The 19,038-nt window shown below is 52.3% G+C and overlaps 1 non-coding gene and 6 pseudogenes across 1 annotated transcript; all 7 read right to left on the bottom strand.

The window, feature by feature from the left end:
- Positions 1-1,203: 1,203 nt before the first annotated feature.
- Positions 1,204-1,322, bottom strand: LOC126944048 (uncharacterized; annotated as a pseudogene).
- A 2,521-nt stretch (positions 1,323-3,843) lies between these two features.
- LOC126944522 (uncharacterized) lies at positions 3,844-3,962 on the bottom strand (annotated as a pseudogene).
- A 2,372-nt stretch (positions 3,963-6,334) lies between these two features.
- LOC126944253 (5S ribosomal RNA) lies at positions 6,335-6,453 on the bottom strand. Its single transcript, XR_007721988.1, has one exon. It is a non-coding gene; the product is annotated as a 5S ribosomal RNA (ribosomal RNA).
- A 4,277-nt stretch (positions 6,454-10,730) lies between these two features.
- Positions 10,731-10,849, bottom strand: LOC126943955 (uncharacterized; annotated as a pseudogene).
- Positions 10,850-12,674: 1,825 nt separating this feature from the next.
- Positions 12,675-12,793, bottom strand: LOC126944033 (uncharacterized; annotated as a pseudogene).
- A 2,253-nt stretch (positions 12,794-15,046) lies between these two features.
- On the bottom strand, positions 15,047-15,165 carry LOC126943974 (uncharacterized; annotated as a pseudogene).
- A 2,036-nt stretch (positions 15,166-17,201) lies between these two features.
- On the bottom strand, positions 17,202-17,320 carry LOC126945339 (uncharacterized; annotated as a pseudogene).
- Between the last annotated feature and the right edge of the window lie 1,718 nt (positions 17,321-19,038).

Genomic DNA, 19,038 nt, shown 5'->3' on the forward strand with positions numbered 1-19,038 from the left:
ATTCGGAGTTTGCAGTGAGCCGAGATCACGCCAGTGCACTCCAGCCTGGGTGACAGAGCTAGACACTGGCTAGAAGAGAAAGAAAGAAAGAAAAGGAAGGAAGGAAGAAAGAAAGAAAGAAAGAAAGAAAGAAAGAAAGAAAGAAAGAAAGAAAGAAAGAAAGAAGAAAGAAGGAAGGAAGGAATAAGAAAGAAGGAAGGAAGGAAGGAAAGAGAGAGAGAGAAAGAGAGAGAGAAAGGAAGGAAGGAAGGAAGGAAGGAAGAAGGAAAGAAAGAAAGAAAGAAAGAAAGAAAGAAAGAAAGAAAGAAAGAAAGAAAGAAAGAAAGAAAGAAAGAAAGAAAGAAAGAAAGAAAGAAAAAAAAAGAAAGAAAGGAGAGTGAGAACGGAACCCGTGCCTGCAACTTTGGGGTCTGGCCCGCTGCCCTCCTGGGCTGGAGCTGGGCTCCTGGTGGAGTGGCAGTGAGGCGGAAGAGGTGAGGCCTGCAGCCCGGTGGTGCTTTGGTGGCGAACCCCCAGGAGGAAGTCCCAGGCTGCAGCGAGTGTCTAGGCAGGGAATGAAGGGGGAGTAGAGTCAGGGGAAGTTGGGAAGCATGGCGACAGTAGGGGGAAGGGAGGGAGGTGGGAAGCCACAAAAGCCTACAGCAGGCCGGGCACGGTGGTTCATGCCTGTAATCCCAGCACTTCGGGAGGCCGAGGCGGGAGGATCACGAGTTCAGGAGATCTACACCAGCCTGGCTAATACAGTGAAACCCAGTCTCTACTAAAACAACAAAACATGAGCCATGCGTGGTGGTGGGTACCTGTATTCCCAGGTACTCAGGAGGCTGAGGCAGGAGAATGGTGTGAACCCGGGAGGCCGAGCGTTTTGTGAGCCAAGATCTTGCCACTGCACTCCAGCCTGGGTGACAGAGCGAGACTCCATCTGGAAGAAAAAGAAAGACAGAAAGAAAGAAAAGAAAGAAGGAAAGAAAGAAGAAAGAAAGAAAGAAATAGAGAAAGAAAGAGAAAGAAAGAAAAAAAGAAAGAAAGAAAGAAAGAAAGAAAGAAAGAAAGAAAGAAAGAAAGAAAGAAAGAAAGAAAGAAAGAAAGAAAGAAAGAAAGAAAGAAAGAAAGAAAGAAAGAAGGAAGGAAGGAAGAGGAGAGAGAGAAGGGAAGAACGGAAGGTAGAAAAGAAAGAAAGACAAGAAAGAATGAAAGCAAAAACGCCTGTAGCACCCGGTATTCCCAGGAGTCTCCCATTCAACTACTAACCAGACCCGACCCTGCTTAGCTTCCAGAGAACAGACAGGATCTGGTGCGTTCAGGGTGGTATGGTCGTAGACCCTAGCAAAGGCCCTTGGCTGCCCCAAGAGCCCGGGCCAGCCATGTCTGCCAGCTTCCAGCTGCCACCGACAGCCCAGGGACACTGGGCTCTGATCAGGACCCCCTGAGACCCTCGCTCGCAGCCTTCCCCTTGCTCCTGATCTCCCGAGCTTCCAACACGTCGAGACCACTCAGAATAGGGAGTGCTCCAAGGCATCAGGGCCCAGGGCCCACGCTTCTGGAACACTGTCTGGTCTTCCGCCCTGTCACGGACGTATTCTTTTGGATCTCTGGCCACACAGGAGCACCTCCGTGGCACCCTCTTGCCGCAGCCACCCAGAGCCATCAGGGTTGTCCAAGGGCAAACAGCACTCCCAGCCACAGGTGGACTTTTGTCACAACGCTCCCACCACAGTCACTTGTCCTGACCAAGACCCGGCTGGTGGGCAAGAGGGTGTGGGGGATTGGGAGTTGGAGTATGACCCTGCTTTGCCCCAGGCTGACACTGGAGCCGGCAGCCTGATCCCCGGCGAGAGGGGCTGAGAGACACCCAGACACACCCCACCACCACCAGGAGAAAATCCACAGCACCACACACAGACACACCCGGGCTCTTGCACGGAGTAACACACACATGCACCTGCCCACTCCCGTGCACAAATGTGCACGCACACACACACATATGCACGCACACACAAACGACTTGAAGGAAAGCAATTAAGAGATGGAAGGAGAGATTGAAAACGAGGGAGGGAGAGAGACAGCAATCCAGAGAGACAGGGGAGAGGGAGAGGGAGACAGACACAGAGGCAGAGAAAGAGAGAGGGACAGAGAGAGAGAGAGAGAGACAGATAGACAGAGGGAAGTCGACAGAAGTAGCATGAGGTGCAGTGTCAAACCCAGAAGAGAAAGAGGGAGGGAGCTAGAGAGTGAGAGCGATAGAGCTTTGGAGAGGCAGCTCCCTGCTCCGGTAGTCAGAGCCCTTTTGAGCAGGCCAGGTTAGGGTGGAGGGGGCATGGGCTGGGCCAGAACAGGGTGACCAGGTCGTCCATGCAAGAGGAGCAATGGAGCGCTGAGACAGGTTTTGTCTTGGATTAATTGCTTGCTTTGGAGGTGGGTTTCTTAGGACCCTCCCTTTGTTGGCACCTCCCTGTGCTTTTGGTGTGGTGCAGTGGGCCCTGACATTTGCCGAGGGTGCCCGCCCATTTGGAGACAGCCGTGACACTAGGTATGACCACGGGGCCCAAGGCCTGTGTTTCTGACATGTCCTTGGGAATGGAGTTTACACGAAGTTGGTGGCGATGGAAATCCGGATGCACAGGGTCACTTTTCCTTGTAGGTGGCAAAGCAATGTCCTTCCCCTGGATAAAGCAGCCCCTGCCTTCTGTAGCGGAGGTCTTGGCTGGCATGTGTAGCACCCACTGCCTCAACTCGCCACTTCCCCTGGTTTGGAAGGTTGTGGCAGCGCCGGATGAGCAGTTTGAATCGCCTGGGCGTTCTGGGAGCAGGAAGGCACTGCGAAAGGCAGGGAACCCGCGCCTGAGCTTTGGGGTCAGGCCCTTGCACTCCCGGGCTGCAGTCGGGCTCCTGGCGGGGTGGTTGCAAGGCGGAAGCGGTGGGACGCTGCTGCCCACTGGTGGTTTGGTGGCAGACCCCCAGAAGGAGGTCCCCGGCTGCGGCTGCAGCGGGGGTGTAGGCGGGCGATAAAGGGGGAGCAGAGTCAGGGGAGGTTGGGAAGCATGGCAACAGCAGGGGGAAGGGAGGGAGGGGGGAAGCCACAGAAGACTACAGCAGGACCTGCGGGGTGGGTCACGCCTGTAATCCCAGCACTTTGGGATGCTAACACAGGTGGATGACGAGGTCAGGAGATCCAGACCAGCCTGGCTAACACGGTCAAACCCCATCTCTTCTAAAACTACAAAACATGAGCCAGGCGTGGTGCCGGGTATGGTGTCGGGTGCCTGTAGTCCCACCTGCTCCGGAGAATGAGGCAGGAGAATGGTGTGAAACCAGGTTGCAGAGCTTGCATTGAGCCGAGATCGCACCACTGCACTCCAGCCTGCATGACAGAGCAAGACTCCATCAAAGAAAGAAAAGGAAAGAGAGAAAAGAAAGAAAGAAAGAAAGAAAGAAAGAAAGAAAGAAAGAAAGAAAGAAAGAAAGAAAGAAAGAAAGAAAGAAAGAAAGAAAGAAAGAAAGAAAGAGAAAGAAAGGAAGGAAGAAAGGGAAAGAAAGAAAGAAAAGAAAAAAGGAAAGAAAGAAGAAAGAGAGAGAGAAAGAAGGAAAAAAAGAAAGAAAAGAGGAAAGAAAGAAGAAAGAAGGAAAGAAAGAAAGAAGGAAAGAAAGAAGAAAGAAGAAAAGAAAGAAATAAAGAAAGAGGAAAAGAAAGAAAAGAAAGAAAGAAAGAAAGAAAGAAAGAAAGAAAGAAAGAAAGAAAGAAAGAAAGAAAGAAAGAAAGAAAGAAAGAAAGAAAGAAAGAGTGAGAGAGAGAGACAGAGAGAGAAGTGAAGAAAGGAAAGTACAAAAGAAAGAAAGCAAAAAATCCTACAGCACCCGGTATTCCCAGGTGGTCTCCCATCCAAGTACTAACCAGGCCCGACCCTGCTTAGCTTCCAAGATCAGACTAGATCGGGCGCGTTTAGGGTGTTATGGCCATAGATGCTAGATCAGGACTCCCGAGACACTTGCCTGTGGCCTTCTCCCGGCTCCAGAGCTCCCGACCTTCCACCACGTTGGGCCCACTCGGAACAGGGAGTGCTCCGAGGCGTCAGGGCCCAGGGCCCACGATCCTGGGACCCCGTCTGATCCTCTGCCTTGTCACTTAGTTATTCTTTTGGATCTGTGGTCACTCAGGAGCTCCTGTGAGACCCCATCTTGCCCCACCTAGCCAAAGCCCTCAGGGCTGGCCAAGGGCAAACACTTGGACCAGCAGAGCATGGCCTCTTTCTCACAACCACCACCATGGTCGCTCTTCCCCAACAAGAACTGGCCTGTGGGCAAGAGGGCGTGGGTGGTTGGGGGTTGGGGGATGGCCCTGCTTGACTCCGGGCTGGCACTAGAGCCGGCAGCCTGATCCCTGGTGAGAGGGACTGAGAGAAACCCAGACACACCCCATCACCATCAGGAGCAAATCCACAGCCCCACACACAGACACGCATGGGCGCTGGCATGCAGTAACCCACATACGCACATGTGCACACACACAGACACACACAAACACACACACACGCGTGCACGCATACACAAACGTCTTGAGGGAGAGCAGGGAAGCGATGGATGGAGAGATTGAAACCGAGGGAGGGAGAGAGACAACGATCGAGAGAGACAGGGGAGGGGGAGAGGGAAAGAGACAGACAGAGAGGCAGAGGAAGAGGGAGGGACAGGGAAAGAGAGGCAGAGAGACAGGGGGAAGGTGACAGAAGTAGGACGAGGTGGAGGGGCAAACACAGAAGAGAGAGGGGGAGGAAGGAAGAGAGCAAAAGCAATAGAGTCTTGGACAGGGAGCATCATTCTCCATTAGCCAGGGACGTTTTGAGCAGGCCGGGATAGGGTGAAGGAGACTTGGGCTGGGCCAGAACAGGGTTTCCAGGATGCCTATGCAAGAGGAGTAACGGAGCACTGAGACCGGTTTTGTCTTGGATTAATTGCTTCCTTTGGAGGTAGATTTCGTAGGCTACTGCCTTTATTGGCACCTCCCTGTGCTCTTGGTGCAGTGCAGTGGGCCCCTCGATTTGCAAAGTGCCCCCACCTGTTTGGCAGGAGCCATGGCACCGGGTGTGACCAGGAGGCCTGAGGCCTGGGTCTCTGGCGTGTCCTCAGGACTTTAGTTTACCCGAAGTTGGCAGCAATGGGAATCCGGGTGCAGGGGGACTGTTTTCCTAGTGGCTGGGGAACCAATGTCCTTCCCCTGGATAAAGCAGTCCCTGCGTTGTGGAGCAGAGGTCTTGGCTGGTGTGTGTGGCACCTGCTGCCCCTGCCCGCCCCTTCCCCCAGTTTGGAAGGTTGAGGTTTCACCCGACAAGTGGATTGAATCACTTGGGCGTTCCGGGAGCGGGAAGGCACCGCGAACAGCAGGCAACACGCGTCTGTGCCCTTGGGATCCGGCCCCCTGCCCTCCCGGGCTGCAGCCGGACTCCTGATGGGGTGGCAGCGAGGTGGAAGCAGTGGTATGCTGCTGACCGGTGGCACTTTGCTTGCAGAGCCCCAGGAGGAGGTCCCCAACTGAGGCTGTGGCGTGTGCATAGGTGGGTGATAAAAGGGGTGTAGAGTCAGGGGAGGTTGGGAAGCATGTTGACAGTAGGGGGAAAGGAGGGAGGGGTGAAGCCCCAAAAGCCTACAGCAGGCCAGGCGCAGTGGATCACGCTTGTAATCCCAGCACTTTGGGAGGCAGAGGCGGGTGGATCACGAGGTCAGGAGATCCAGACCAGCCTGACTAACACGGTGAAACCAAGTCTCTATGAAAACTGCATAACATGACACCGGCATGGGGGTGGGTGCCTGTAGTCCCTGCTGCTCGGGAGGGTGAGGCAGGAGAATGGCGTGAATGTGCTACGAGGAGCTTCCAGTGAGCCGAGATCACGGTACTGCACTCCACCGTGGGTGACAGAGCGAGGAAGAAAAAGAAGACAGAAGAGAAGAAAGAAGAAGGAAGAAAGAAAAAAAAGGAAAGAAAAAGAAAGAAAGAAGAAGAAAGAAAGAAAGAAAGAAAGAAAGAAAGAAAGAAAGAAAGAAAGAAAGAAAGAAAGAAAGAAAGAAAGAAAGAAAGAAAGAAAGAAAAGAAAGAAAAAAAAGAAAGAAAAAAGAAAGTGAGAGAGAGAGAAAGAAAAAAAGAGAGAGAGGGAAACAAAGAAAGAAAGAAAGAGAGAAAGAAAGGAAAGAGAAAAAAGAAAGAGAGAAAGAAAGAAGGAAAGAAGAAAGAAAGAAAGAAACAAAGAAACAAAGAAAGAAACAAAGAAAGAAATACATGAGAGAGAGAGAGAAAAGGGAAGAAAGGAAGGTAGAAAAGAAAGAAAGACAAGAAAGAAAGCAAAAAAGCCTACAGTACCTGGTATTTCCACACGGTCTCCCAACCAAGTACTAACCAGGCCCCACCCTGCTTAGCTTCTGAGATCAGATGAGATCAGACGCATTCAGAGTGGGATGGCCGTAGACATGGGCAGAGGCCCCTGGGACCGGGAAGGCATGGTGAATGGCAGGGAACCCATGCCTGTGCCTTTAGGGTCTGGCCCCCTGCCCTCCCGGACTGGAGCCAGGCTCGTGGTGGGGCACCGACGAGGCGTAAACGGTGGGATTCTGTTGCCCTGTGTTGCTTTGGTGTCCTGGGGACACCCAGGAGGAGGTCCTCGGCTGCGGCAGGGGTGTAGGCAGGCAATAAAGAAGGAGCAGAGTCAGGTGAGGTTGGGAAACATGGCAACAGTAGGGGGAAGGGAGGGATGGGGGATGCCACAAAAGCCTACAGCAGGCTGGGCATGGTAGATCACTCCTGTAATCCCAGCACATTGGGAGGCTGAAGCATGTGGATCACGAAGTCAGGAGATCCAGATCAGCCTGGCTTACACAGTGAAACCCCGTCTCTACTAAAACTACAAAACATGAGCCGGGAGTCGTGGTGGGCACCTGTAGTCCCAGTTGCTCAGGAGGCAGAGGAAGGGTAATGGCGTGAACCCTCGAGGTGGAGCTTGCAGTGAGCCGAGATCGTGCCACTGCACTCTAGTCTGGTTGACAGAGCGAGACTCCATCTGGAAGAAAAGAAGAAGGAAGGAAGGAAGGAAGGAAGGAAGGAAGGAAGGAAGGAAGGAAGGAAGGAAGGAAGGAAGGAAGGAAGGAAGGAAGGAGGGAAGGAGGGAAGGAGGGAAGGAGGGAGGGAGGAGGGAAGGGAGGGAGGGAGGGAGGGAGGGAGGAGAGAGAGAGAGAGAGAGAAAGAAAGAAAGAAAGAAAGAAAGAAAGAAAGAAAGAAAGAAAGAAAGAAAGAAAGAAAGAAAGAAAGAAAGAAAGAAAGAAGAGAGAGAAGGGAAGAAAGGAAGGTAAAAAAGAAAGAAAGCAAAGAAGCCTACAGCATGCACTATTCCCACGCGGTCTCCTGTCCAAGTGCTAACAGGGCCGACGCTGTTTAGCTTCCAAGATCAGACGAGATAGGGCATGTTCAGGGTGCCATGGCCCACAGAGGCGCCTGCTCCAAGAGCCCCAAGAGTCCTGCCAAGCCATGCCAGCCAACTTCCAGCCAGCAGCGCCAGCCAGGGGCCATGGGGCTGTGATCCGGACCCCCGAGCGTCTCTCCCGCATCCTTACCCCAGCTCCTGAGCTCCCGAGTTTCCACCCCATCCCACCTGCTCGGAACAGGGAGTGCTCAGAGGAGTCAGGGCCCAGGGCCCACGATCCTGGTACCATGTTCAGTCCTCCACCCTGTCAGGGAGGTATTGTTTTGGTACTTGGCCGCTCAGGAGCTCCTGTGAGGCCCCCTCTTGCCCCACCCACCCAGAGCAGACAAAGCTGGCCAAGGGCGAACAGCTGGCCCAGTCATGCATAGCCTTTTTATCACAACTCCCCCACAACGGACGCTTGTTCCGACGAAGGCCCGGCCAGTGGGCAAGAAGGCATGGTGGGTTGGGGATGGGGGATGGCCCTGCTTTGTCCCAGGCTAGCACTAGAGCCGGCAGGATGATCAACGGCGAGAGGGGCTGAGAGAAACCCAGACACACCCCACCACCAACAGGAGCAAATCCACAGCCCCACACAGAGACACACCCGGGTGCTCGCGTGCCGGAACCCACACACACGCACGTGGACACACACAGACACACACAAACACACACACACATGCACACACACAAAAACGTCTTCAGGGAGAGCAAGGAAGAAATGGATGGAGAGATTGAAACCGAGGGAGGGAGAAAGACAGAGATCGAGAGAGACGGGGAGGGGGAGAGGGAAAGAGACAGACAGAGAGATAGAGAAAGAGAAAGGGACAGGAAAAAAGAGATAGACAGAGAGACATAGCAAAGGCAACAGAAAGAGCAGGAGATGCAAGGGAAACCCAGAAGAGAGAGGGGGAGGGAGATAGAGAGTGAGAGAGATAGAGCCATGGAGAGGGAGCACAATGCTCTGTTAGCCAGGGCCCCTTTGAGCAGGCCGGGATAGGGTGGAGGGGCCTTGGGCTGGGCTAGAACAGGGTGGCCAGGCCGTCCATGCGAGAGGAGTTACAGAGCTCTGTGATGGGTTTTTTCTTGGATTAATTGCTTGCTTTGGAGGTGGGTTTCATGGGCTCCTTCTTTTGTTGGCACCTCCATGTGCTCTTGGCACAGTGCAGAGGGCCCCTTGATTTGCAGAGTGCCCCTGCCCATTTAGCGGGAGCCATGGCACCAGCCATGCCCACGGGGTCCAAGGCCTGGGTCTTTGGCAAGTCCTCGGGACTTTAGTTTACACGAGGTTGTTGGCAATGGGAATCCGGGTGCACAGGCACTGTTTTCCTGTTGGCTGGCATAGCAATGTCCTTCCCTCAGAAAAAGCAGGCCCTGCGGTCTGGAGCGGAGGTCTTGGCTAGTGTGTGTGGCACCTGCTACTACTGCCAGTCCCTTTAACCCGTTTGGAAGGTTGCAGCAGGGTCTGTTGAGTGGATTGAATCACCTGCGCATTCTGGGAGTGGGAAGGCATTGCAAACGGCAGGCAACCCGCGCCTGCGCCTTTGGGATCCAGCCCGCTGCCCTCCCGTGCTGGAGCTGGGCACCTGGAAGAGTGACAGCGAGGTAGAAGTGGTGATGTCCTGCAGCCCCCTGGTGCTTTGGTGGCAGACACCCAGGAGGGGTTCTCAGGCTGTGGCGGGTGTGTAGGTGCGCGATAAATGGGGAGCAGAGACAGGGGAAGTTGGGAAGTATGGCAATAGTAGGGGGAAGGGAGAGAGGGGTGAAGCCACAAAAGCCTTCAGCAGGTCAGGCATGGTGGATCACGCCTGTAATCCTAGCACTTTGGGAGGCCGAGGTTGGTGGATCACGAGGTCAGGAGATCCAGACCAGCATGGCTAAAACGTTGACACCCCGTCTCTACTAAAACTACAGAACATGAGCTGGGTGTGGTGGTGAGCGCCTGTAATCCCAGCTGCTAGGGAGACTGAGGCAGGAGAAAGGCGTGAACCCGGGAATCAGAGCTTGGAGTGAGGTGAGATCACGCCACTGCACTCCAGCCTGCGTGACAGAGCAAGACTCCATCTGGAAGACAAAGAATGAAAGAAAGAAAGAAAAGGAAAGAAAGAAAAAAAGAAAGAAGAAAGAGAGAAAAAGAAAGAAAGAAAGAAAGAAAGAAAGAAAGAAAGAAAGAAAGAAAGAAAGAAAGAAAGAAAGAAAGAAAGAAAGAAAGAAAGAAAGAAAGAAAGAAAGAAAGAGAGAGAGAGGGAGGGAGGGAGGGAGGGAGGGAGGGAGGAGGGAGGGAGGGAGGGAAAGAAAGAAAGAAAGAAAGAAAAAAGAAAGAAAGAGAGACAGACAGAAAGAAAGAAAGAAAGAAAGAAAGAAAGAAAGAAAGAAAGAAAGAGAGAGAGAAGGGAAGGAAGGAAGAAAAAGAAAGAAAGAAAGAAAGAAAGAAAGAAAGAAAGAAAGAAAGAAAGAAAGAAAGAAAGAAAGAAAGAAAGAAAGAGAAAGAAAGAAAGAAAGAAAATAGAAAAAAGGAGAGAAAGAAAGAAAAGAAAGAAAGAGGCCGGGCGCGGTGGCTCAAGCCTGTAATCCCAGCACTTTGGGAGGCCGAGATGGGCGGATCACGAGGTCAGGAGATCGAGACCATCCTGGTTAACATGGTGAAACCCCGTCTCTACTAAAAAATACAAAAAACTAGCCGGGCGAGGTGGCGGGCGCCTGTAGTCCCAGCTACTCGGGAGGCTGAGGCAGGAGAATGGTGTGAACCCGGGAGGCAGAGCTTGCAGTGAGCTGAGATCCGGCCACTGCACTCCAGCCTGGGTGACAGAGCGAGACTCCGTCTCAAAAAAAAAAAAAAAGAAAAGAAAGAAAGAAGGGAAGAAAGAAAGAAGGAAAGAAAGAGAGGAAAGAAAGAGACAGAGAAAGACAGAAAAGAAGGAAAGAAAGAAAGAGAGAAAGAAAGAAAAATAAAGAAAGAAAAGAAAGAAAATGAAAGAAAAGAAAAGAAAGAAGGAAATAAAGAAATAAAGAAACAAAGAAGAAAGAAAGAAAACAAATGAAAAGAAGGGAAGAAAAAACAGAGAAAGAAAGAAAGAAGGACAGAAACAAAGAAAGAGAGAGAAAGAAAAGAAAGGACGAAAGAAAGAGAAAGAAAAGAAAAAAAGAAGGAAAGAACAAAAGAGAAAGAAAGGAAGAAGGAAAGAAATAAAGAAGGAACAAAAGAGAGAAAGAAAGAAAAGAAAGATAGAAAGAGAGAAGACAGAAAGAGAGAAGGATAGAAAGGCAGGTAGAAAAGAAAGAAAACAAGAAAGCCTACAGCACCCGGTATTCCCAGGCGGTCTCCCATTCAAGTACTAACCAGGCCCCACACTGTTTAGCGTCTGACATCAGACGAGATAGGGTGGGTTCAGGGTGGTATGCCCGTAGATGCCGGCAGAGGTGCCTGGCTGCCCCAAGAGCCCAGGCCAGCCATGCCCACTGGCTTCCAGCTGGCACTGTCAGCCCGGGGATGCCAGGCTCATATCCGAACCCCTGAGACGCTCGCCGTCCACCTTTCTCCATCTCCCGAGCTCCCAAGATTCCACCACGTTGGGCCCGCTGGGAACAGGGAGTGCTCCAAGGCATCAGGGCTGAGGGCCCATGATCCTGGGACATCATCCGGACCTCTGACCTGTTGAGGAGGTATTCTGGATCCCTAGCAGCTCAGGAGCACCTGTGAGGCACCCTCTTGCCACACCCAGCCAGAGCCATCACGACTGGCCAAGGGCGAACAGGCAACTGAGCGCACGTGGACTTTTTCTTACAATGCCAACACCATGGTCATTTATCCCGACCAAGACCTGGCCGGTGGTCAAGAGGGTGTGGGGGCTTGGGGGTTGGGTGGTGGCCCTGCTTTTCCCCAGGCTGGCACTAGAGCCAGCAGCCAGAGGTGGAAGTGATGGGATGTTGCTCCCCAGTGGTGCTTCTGTGGCAAACACCCAAGAAGAGTTCCCTGGCTGCGGTGGAATGGTAGGAGTTCAATAAAGTGGGAGCAGAGTCAGGGGAGGTTGGGAAGCATGGCGACAGTAGGAGGAAGGGATGGAGGGGGGAAGCCACAAAAGCCGACAGCAGCCCAAGCACGGTGGATCATGCCTGTAATCTCAGCACTTTGGGAATCCGAGGCAAGTGGATCACGAGGTCAGGAGATCCAGACCAGCCTGGCTAACATGGTGAAACGCTGTCTCTACTAAAACTACAAAACATGAGCCAGGCGTGGTGGTGGGCACCTGTAGTCCCTGCTTCTCGGGAGGCTGAGATAGGAGAATGGTGTGAACCTGGGTGGAGGAGCTTGCAGTGAGCCAAGATTGTGCCACTGCACTCCAGCGTGGGTGGCATAGTGAGATGCCATCTGGAATAAAAAGAAATGAAGGAAGGAAGGAAGGAAGGAAGGAGGGAAGGAAGGAAGGAAGGAAGGAAGGAAGGAAGGAAGGAAGGAGGGAAGGAAGATAAAGAAAGAAAGAAAGAAAGAAAGAAAGAAAGAAAGAAAGAAAGAAAGAAAGAAAGAAAGAAAGAAAGAAAAAAAGAAAGAAAGAAGAAAGGAAGAAAGAAGGAAGGAAGGAAGGAAGGAAGGAAGGAAGGAAGGAAGGAAGGAAGGAAGGAAGGAAAGAGAGAGAGAAAAAACGAAAGAAAGAAAGAAAGAGACAGACAGAAAAGAAAGAAGAAAGAATGAATGAATCAAATAGAGAAAGAAAAGAAAGAAGGAAAGAAAGAAAGAAGGAAAGAAAGAAAGAAAGAGAGAGAAAGAAAGAAAGAAGGAAGAAATTAAGAAAGAAAGAAAGAAAGAAAGAAAAGAAAGAAGGAAAGAAAGGAGAGAGAAAGAAAGAAAAAACAACAAAAGAAGGAAAGAAAGAAAGAGAGAGAGAGAGAAAGAAAAAGAAAGGAGAGAAAGAAGAAAGAAAGAGAGGAAGAAAGAAAAGGACAAAAGAAAGAAGAAATAAAGAGACAGAGAAATGATGAAAGAAAAGAAGGAAAGAATGAAAGAAAGAAGAAAGAGAAAGAAAGAAAGAAGGAAAAGAGAGAGAGAAAGAAAAGAAAGAAAGAAGGAAAGAAAGAAGAAAGAAAGAGAGAAATAAAAGAAAGAAAACAAAGAAAGAAGGAAAGAAAGAAGAAAGAGGGAAAGAAAGAAAGAAAGAAAAGAAAAGAAAGAAAGAAGAGAGAGAAAGATGGAAAGAAAGGAATGTAGAAAAGAAAGAAAGACAAGAAAGAATGCAAAAAAGTCTACAGCACCCGGCATTCCCAGGCAGTCTCCCATCCAAATACTAACAAGGCCTGACCCTGCTTCGCGTCCGAGATCAGATGACATCTCGCGCGTTCAGGGTGATATGGCCGTAGACACCGGCAGAGGTGCCTGGCTGCCACAAGAGCCTGGCCCAGCCATGCCTGCCAGCTTCCAGCTGGAACCACCAGCCCGGATTCTCCGGGCTCCAGTCCGGACCCCCGAGCCCCTCGCCTGCGGCCTTCCCCTGGCTCCCGAGATCCCGAGCTTCCACCACATCCGAGCCACTCGGAACAGGGAGTGCTCCGATGTGTCAGGGCCCAGGCTCCATGATCCTGGGACCCCGTTCGGTCCTCCACCATGTCGCAGAGCTATTCTTTTGGATCCTGGCAGCTCAGGAGCTCCTGTGAGGTCCCCTCTTGCCGCACCGACCCAGAGCCGTCAGGACTGGCCAAGTTAGAACAGACGGCCCAGCCGCTTGTGACCTTTTTCTCACAACGCCCCAACCACGGTCGCTTCTTCCGACCAAGACCCGGCCGGTGGGCAAGAGGGCGTGGGGGTTGGGGGTTGGGGGATGCTCTATTTTTCCCCGGGCTGGCACTAGATCCAGCAGCCTGATCCCCGGAGAGAGGGACTGAGAGAAACCCAGACACACCCCACCAACACCAGAAGCAAATCCACAACCCCACACACAGACACACACAGGCACTTGCACATGGGAACCCACACACTCACGAGTGCAGGCACACAGAAACACACACACACACACACATGCACGCACGCACAAATGGCTTGAAGGAGAGCAACAAAGAGGTGGATGGAGAGATTGAAACTGAGGGAGGGAGAGAGACAGTGATTGAGAGAGACAGGGGATGGGGAGAGGGAAAGAGACATACAGAGAGGCAGAGAGACAGGGACAGAGAAAGAGAGAGACACAGAGAGATGGGGGAAGGCGACACAAATACCGTGAGGTACTGGGGCAAACCCAGAAGAGAGAGGGGGTGGGAGCTAGAGAGTGAGAGCGATAGAGCCTTAGAGAGGGAGCACTCTGCTCCTTTAGGAAGGGCCCTTTTGATCAGGCCAGGATAGCATGGAGGGGGCTCAGACTGGGCCAGAACAGGGTGACCCAGCCGTTCATGCAAGAGGAGCAGCGGAGCACTGTGACGGGTTTTCTCTTGGATTAATTGATTGATTTGGAGGCGGGTTTCATAGGCTCCTTCCTTTGTTGGCACCTCCATGTGCTCTTGGTGTGGTTCGGTGGGCCTCTTGATTTGCTGAGGGCGCCAGTCCATTTGGTGGGAGCCATGGCAATGGGCGTGCCCACAGGGCCCGAGGCCTGGGTCTGTGGAGTGTCCTTGGGACTGGAGTTTACACGAAGATGGTGGCAATGGGAATCCAGGTGCACAGGGACTGTTTTCCTGGTAGCTGGCGAAACAATGTCCTTAACCTGGATAAAGCAGCCCCTTTGTTCTGGAGTGGAGGTCTTGGCTGGCATGTGTGGCACCCATTGCCCCTACCCGCCCCTTCCCCCAGTTTGGAAGGTTGTGGCGGTGCCTGATGAGTGGATTGAATCACCCGGTCATTCCTGGAGCAGGAAGGCACCACGAATGGCAGGGAACCCACACCTGGGCCTTTGGGGTCCAGCCCCCTGGCTCCTGGCAGAGTGGCGGCGAGGCAGAAGTGGTGGGATTCTGCTGCCCAGTGGTGCTTTCGTGGTGGACCCCCAGGAGTAGGTCCACGGTTGCAGCGGTGGGGTAGACAGGTAATAAAGGGAGAGCAGAGTCAGGGGAGGTTGGGAAGCATGGCGACTGTAGGGGGAAGGGAGGGATGGGGGCAGCCACAAAAGACTACAGCAGGATGGGCAAGGTGGATCACTCCTATAATCCGAGAACTTTGGGAGGCCAAGGCATGTGGATCATGAAGCCAGGAGATCCAGACCAGCCTGGCTAACTCAGTGAAACCCCGTCTCTACTAAAACTATAAAACATGAGGGGGAGTCATGGCGGGCACCTGTAGTCCCAGCTACACAGGAGGCTGAGGAAGGGGAATGGTGTGAACCCAAGAGGCGGAGCTTGCAGTGAGCCGAGGTCACGCCACTGCAATCCAGCCTGGGTGACAGAGTGAGATTCCATCTGGAAGTAAAAGAAGGAAGGAAGGAAGGAAGGAAGGAAGGAAGGAAGGAAGGAAGGAAGGAAGGAAGGAAGGAAGGAAGGAAGGAAGGAAGGAAGGAAGGAAGGAAAGAAAGAAAGAAAGAAAGAAAGAAAGAAAGAAAGAAAGAAAGAAAGAAAGAAAGAAAGAAAGAGAGAAAGAGAAAGAGAGAAAGGAGAGAGAGAAAGGAAGAAAGGAAGGTGGAAAAGAAAAAAAACAAAAAAGCCTACAGCACCTGGTATTCCCAGACGGTCTCCCATTAAAGTACTAACCAGGCCTGACCCTGCACAGCTTCTGAGATCAGGCGAGATCGGGCACGTTCAGGGTGGTATAGTAGTAGACACTGGCAGAGGCACCTGGCTGACCCAAGAGCTCAGCCCAACCATGCCCGCCAGCTTCCAGCCAGCACCGTTGACCCCGGGCCGCCGAGCTGGGATCGGGACCGCCGAGCTGCTCGCCCACAGCCTTCCCTCCGGCTCCTGTACTCCCAAGCTTGACCACGTCGCACCCGCTTTGAACAGGGAGTGCTCCAAGGCGTCAGATCCCAGGGCCTACGATCCTGGGACCCCATCTATTCCTCCACCCTGTCATGGAGGTATTCTTTTGGTACCTGGCTGCTCAGGAGTGCTGTGACGGGTTTTGTCTTGGATTAATTGCTTGCTTTGGAGGTGAGTTTCGTAGGCTCATTCATTTGTTGTCACCTCCCTGTGCTCTTAGTGCAGTGCAGTGGGCCCCTTGATTTGCAGAGTGCGCCGGCCCATTTGGTGGGAGCCGTGGCACTGGGCGTGCCCATGGGGCCTGTGGCCTGGGTCTCTGGCATGTCCTCAGGACTGGAGTTTACAAGAAGTTGGTGGCAATGTGAATCCGGGTGCAAAGGGACTGTGTTAATGGTGGCTGGTGAAGCAATGTCCTTCCCCCGGATAAAGCAGCCCCTGCCTTCCAGAGCGGAGGTCTTGGCTGGCGTCTGTGGCACCCACTGCCCCTGCCCACCCCTTTCCCCAGTTTGGAAGGTTGTGGCAGTGCCCAATGTGTGGATGGAATCACATGGGCGTTCCGGGAGTGGGAAGGCACTGCGAACGGCAGGGAACAAGTCCCTGCGCATTTGGATCCTGTTCCCTGCTCTCCCGGTCTGGAGTCGGGCTCCTGGCAGGGCAGCAGAGAGGCAGAAGCAGTGGGATGCTGCTCCCCGTGGTGCTTTGGTGGCGGACATCCAGGAAGAGGTCCCTGGTTGTGGCAAGGTTGCAGATGGGCGATATAGGGTGAGTAGAGTCAGGGGAGGTTGAGAAGCTCGGCGACAGTAGGGGCAATTGAGGAAGGGATCAAGCCACAAAAGCCTACAACAGGCCGATCGTAGTGGATCACGCCTGTAATCCCAGCACTATGTGAGGCCGAGGCGGGTGGATCACGATCTCAGGAGATCCAGACCAACGTGGCTAACACAGTGAAATCCTGTCTCTACTGAAAGTACAGAACATGAGCCGGGCGTGGTGGCAGGTGCCTGTAGTCCCAGCTGCCCGCGAGGCTGAGGCAGGAGAATGGTGTGAACCCAGGAGGCGGAACTTGCAGTCAGCCAAGATCGTGCCACTGCACGACAGCCTGGGTGACAGACTGAGACTGCATTTGGAAGAAAAAGGAAGGAAGGAAGGAAGGAAGGAAGGAAGGAAGGAAGGAAGGAAGGAAGGAAGGAAGGAAGGAAGGAAGGAAGAAAGAAAGAAAGAAAGAAAGAAAGAAAGAAAGAAAGAAAGAAAGAAAGAAAGAGAAAGAGAGAGAGAGAAAGAGAAAGTAAGAAAAAAGAAAGGGAGAATGAAAGAAAGAGAGAAAGACAGAAAGAAAAGAAGGAAGAATGAAAGAAAGAAATGAAGAAAGAAAAGAAAGAGAGAAAGAAAGGGAAGAAAGAAAGTAGGAAAGAAGAAAGAAAGAAAGAATGAATGAATGAAAGAAAGGAGAAAGAAAGAGAGAAAAAAGAAAAGAAAGAAAGACAGAGAAAGAAACAAAGAGAGAGAGAAAGAAAGAAAGAAAAAAGAAAAAGAAAGAAAGAGAGAAGAAAGAAAAAAGAAAGTAAGAAGGAGAGAGAAAGAAAGAAAAGAATGAAAGAAGGGAAGAAAGAAGAAAGAAAGAAAGAATGAAAGAGAGAAAGAAAAGATACAAAGAAGAGAGGGAGAAAGAAAGAAAAGAAAGAATGAAGGAAAGAAAGAAGAAACAAAGAAAGAGAGAAGGAAAGAAAGAAGTAAATAAAGAAAGGAAGAGAGAGAAAGAAAGAAAAGAAAGAAGGAAAGAAAGAAAGAGAAAAAGAAAGAAAAAACCGAAAAGAAAGAAGAGAGAGAGAGAAGGAAAGAAGGAAGGGAGAAAAGAAAGGAAGACAAGAAAGAATGCAAAAAAGCCTATAACACCCAGTACTCCCAGGTGGTCTCCCATGCAAGTACTAACCAGGCCTGACCATGCTTAGCTTCTGAGATCAAATGAGGTCAGGCACCTTCAGGGTGGTATGGCTGTAGACACCAGCAGAGACGCATGGCTGCCCCAAGAGCCTGGCCCAGCCATGCCCACCAGATTCCAACCGGCACTGCCAGTCCAGGGATGCCGGGCTTGTATCGGGACCCCCAAGCCGCTCACCCATGCTCTTCCCCTGGCTCCGGAGCTCTCGACCTTCCACCACGTCGGGACCGCTCAGAACAGGGAGGGCTCCAAGGCATCAGGGCCCAGGGCCCACGATCCTGGGACCCTGTCCGGTCCTCTGCCCTGTCGTGGAGGTATTCTTTTGGATCCCTGGCCACTCAGGAGCTCCTGTGAGGCCCCGTGTTGCCCCACCCACTCAGAGCTGTCACTGCTGGCCAAGGGAGAATATCTGGCCCAGTCACACATAGCCTTTTTCTCACAACGCCCCCACCATGGTCACTTGTCCCGACCATAACCCACCCACTGGTCAAGAGGGTGTGGGGGGTGGGGGTTAGGGGATGGCCCTGCTTTGCCCCAGACCAGCATTAGAGCCAGCAGCCTGATCTCCAGTGAGAGGGTCTGAGAGAAACCCAGACAGACCCCACCACCACCAGGAGCAAATCCACAGCCCAACACACAGACACACCTGGGCACTCGTGCGGGGGAACACACACGTGCGCGTGCACACACACAAATGCACACATACAGACACACACACTCACACACACGTGCACGCACACACAATTGGCTTGAAGGAGATCAAGGAAGAGATGGATGGAGAGACTGAAACCAAGGGAGAGAGAGATACAGTGATCGAGAAAGACAGGGGATGTGGAGAGGGAAAGAGACAGACTGAGAGGCAGAGAGAGAGGAACAGAGAAAGAGAGAGAGACAGAGAGACAGAGGGAAGGCAACAGAAGTAGGGCGAGGTGCAGGGGCAAATCCAGAAGAGAGAGGTGAAGGGAGCTAGAGAACGAGAGCGATAAAGCCGTGTAGAGGAAGCGCCCTGCTCTGGTAGGCTGGGCCCTTTTGAGCAGGCTGGGATAGGGTACAGGGGGATTGGGCTGGGCCAGAAGAGGTTGGCCAGTCCGTCGATGTGAGAGGAGTAATGGAGCACTGAGAACGATTTTGTCTTGGATTTATTGCTTGCTTTGGAGGTGGATTTCATAGGCTCCTTCTTTTGTTTGCACCTCCCTGTGCTCTTGGAGCGGTGCGGAGGGCCCCTTGATTTGCAGAGTGCCCCCACCCATTTGGCAGGAGCCGTGGATATGGGTGTGCCCATGGGGTCTGAGGCCTGGGTCTCTGGCATGTCCTCGGGATTTTAGTTTACATGAGGTTGGTGTCAATGGGAATCCGGGTGCACAGGGATGGTTTTTCTGGTGGCTGGCATAGCAATGTCCTTCCCCCAGATAAAAGAGGCTCTGTATTCTGGAACGGAGGTCTTGGCTGGCGTGTGTGGCACCAGCTCTCCTTGCCCGCCCCTTCCCCCAGTTTGGAAGATTGCAGCAGTGCCAGATGAGTGGATTGAATTGCCTGGGCCTTAAGGGAGCAGGAAGGCACCGCGAACTGCAGGGAACCCGCGACTGCACCTTTGTTGTCCGGCCCCCTGCCCTCCCAGGCTGGAGAAGGTACCCTGGCGGGGTGGCAGCGAGGTGGAAGCAGTGGGATGCTGCTGACCAGTGGTGCTTTTGTGGCGGACCCCCAGCAGGAGATCCCAGCCTGCAGTGGGGGTGTAGGTGGGCGATAAAGGGAGAGTAGAGTCAGGGGAGGTTGGGAAGC

Source organism: Macaca thibetana, chromosome 1 (assembly GCF_024542745.1).
Source record: "Macaca thibetana thibetana isolate TM-01 chromosome 1, ASM2454274v1, whole genome shotgun sequence".
Lineage (NCBI taxonomy): Eukaryota > Metazoa > Chordata > Mammalia > Primates > Cercopithecidae > Macaca > Macaca thibetana.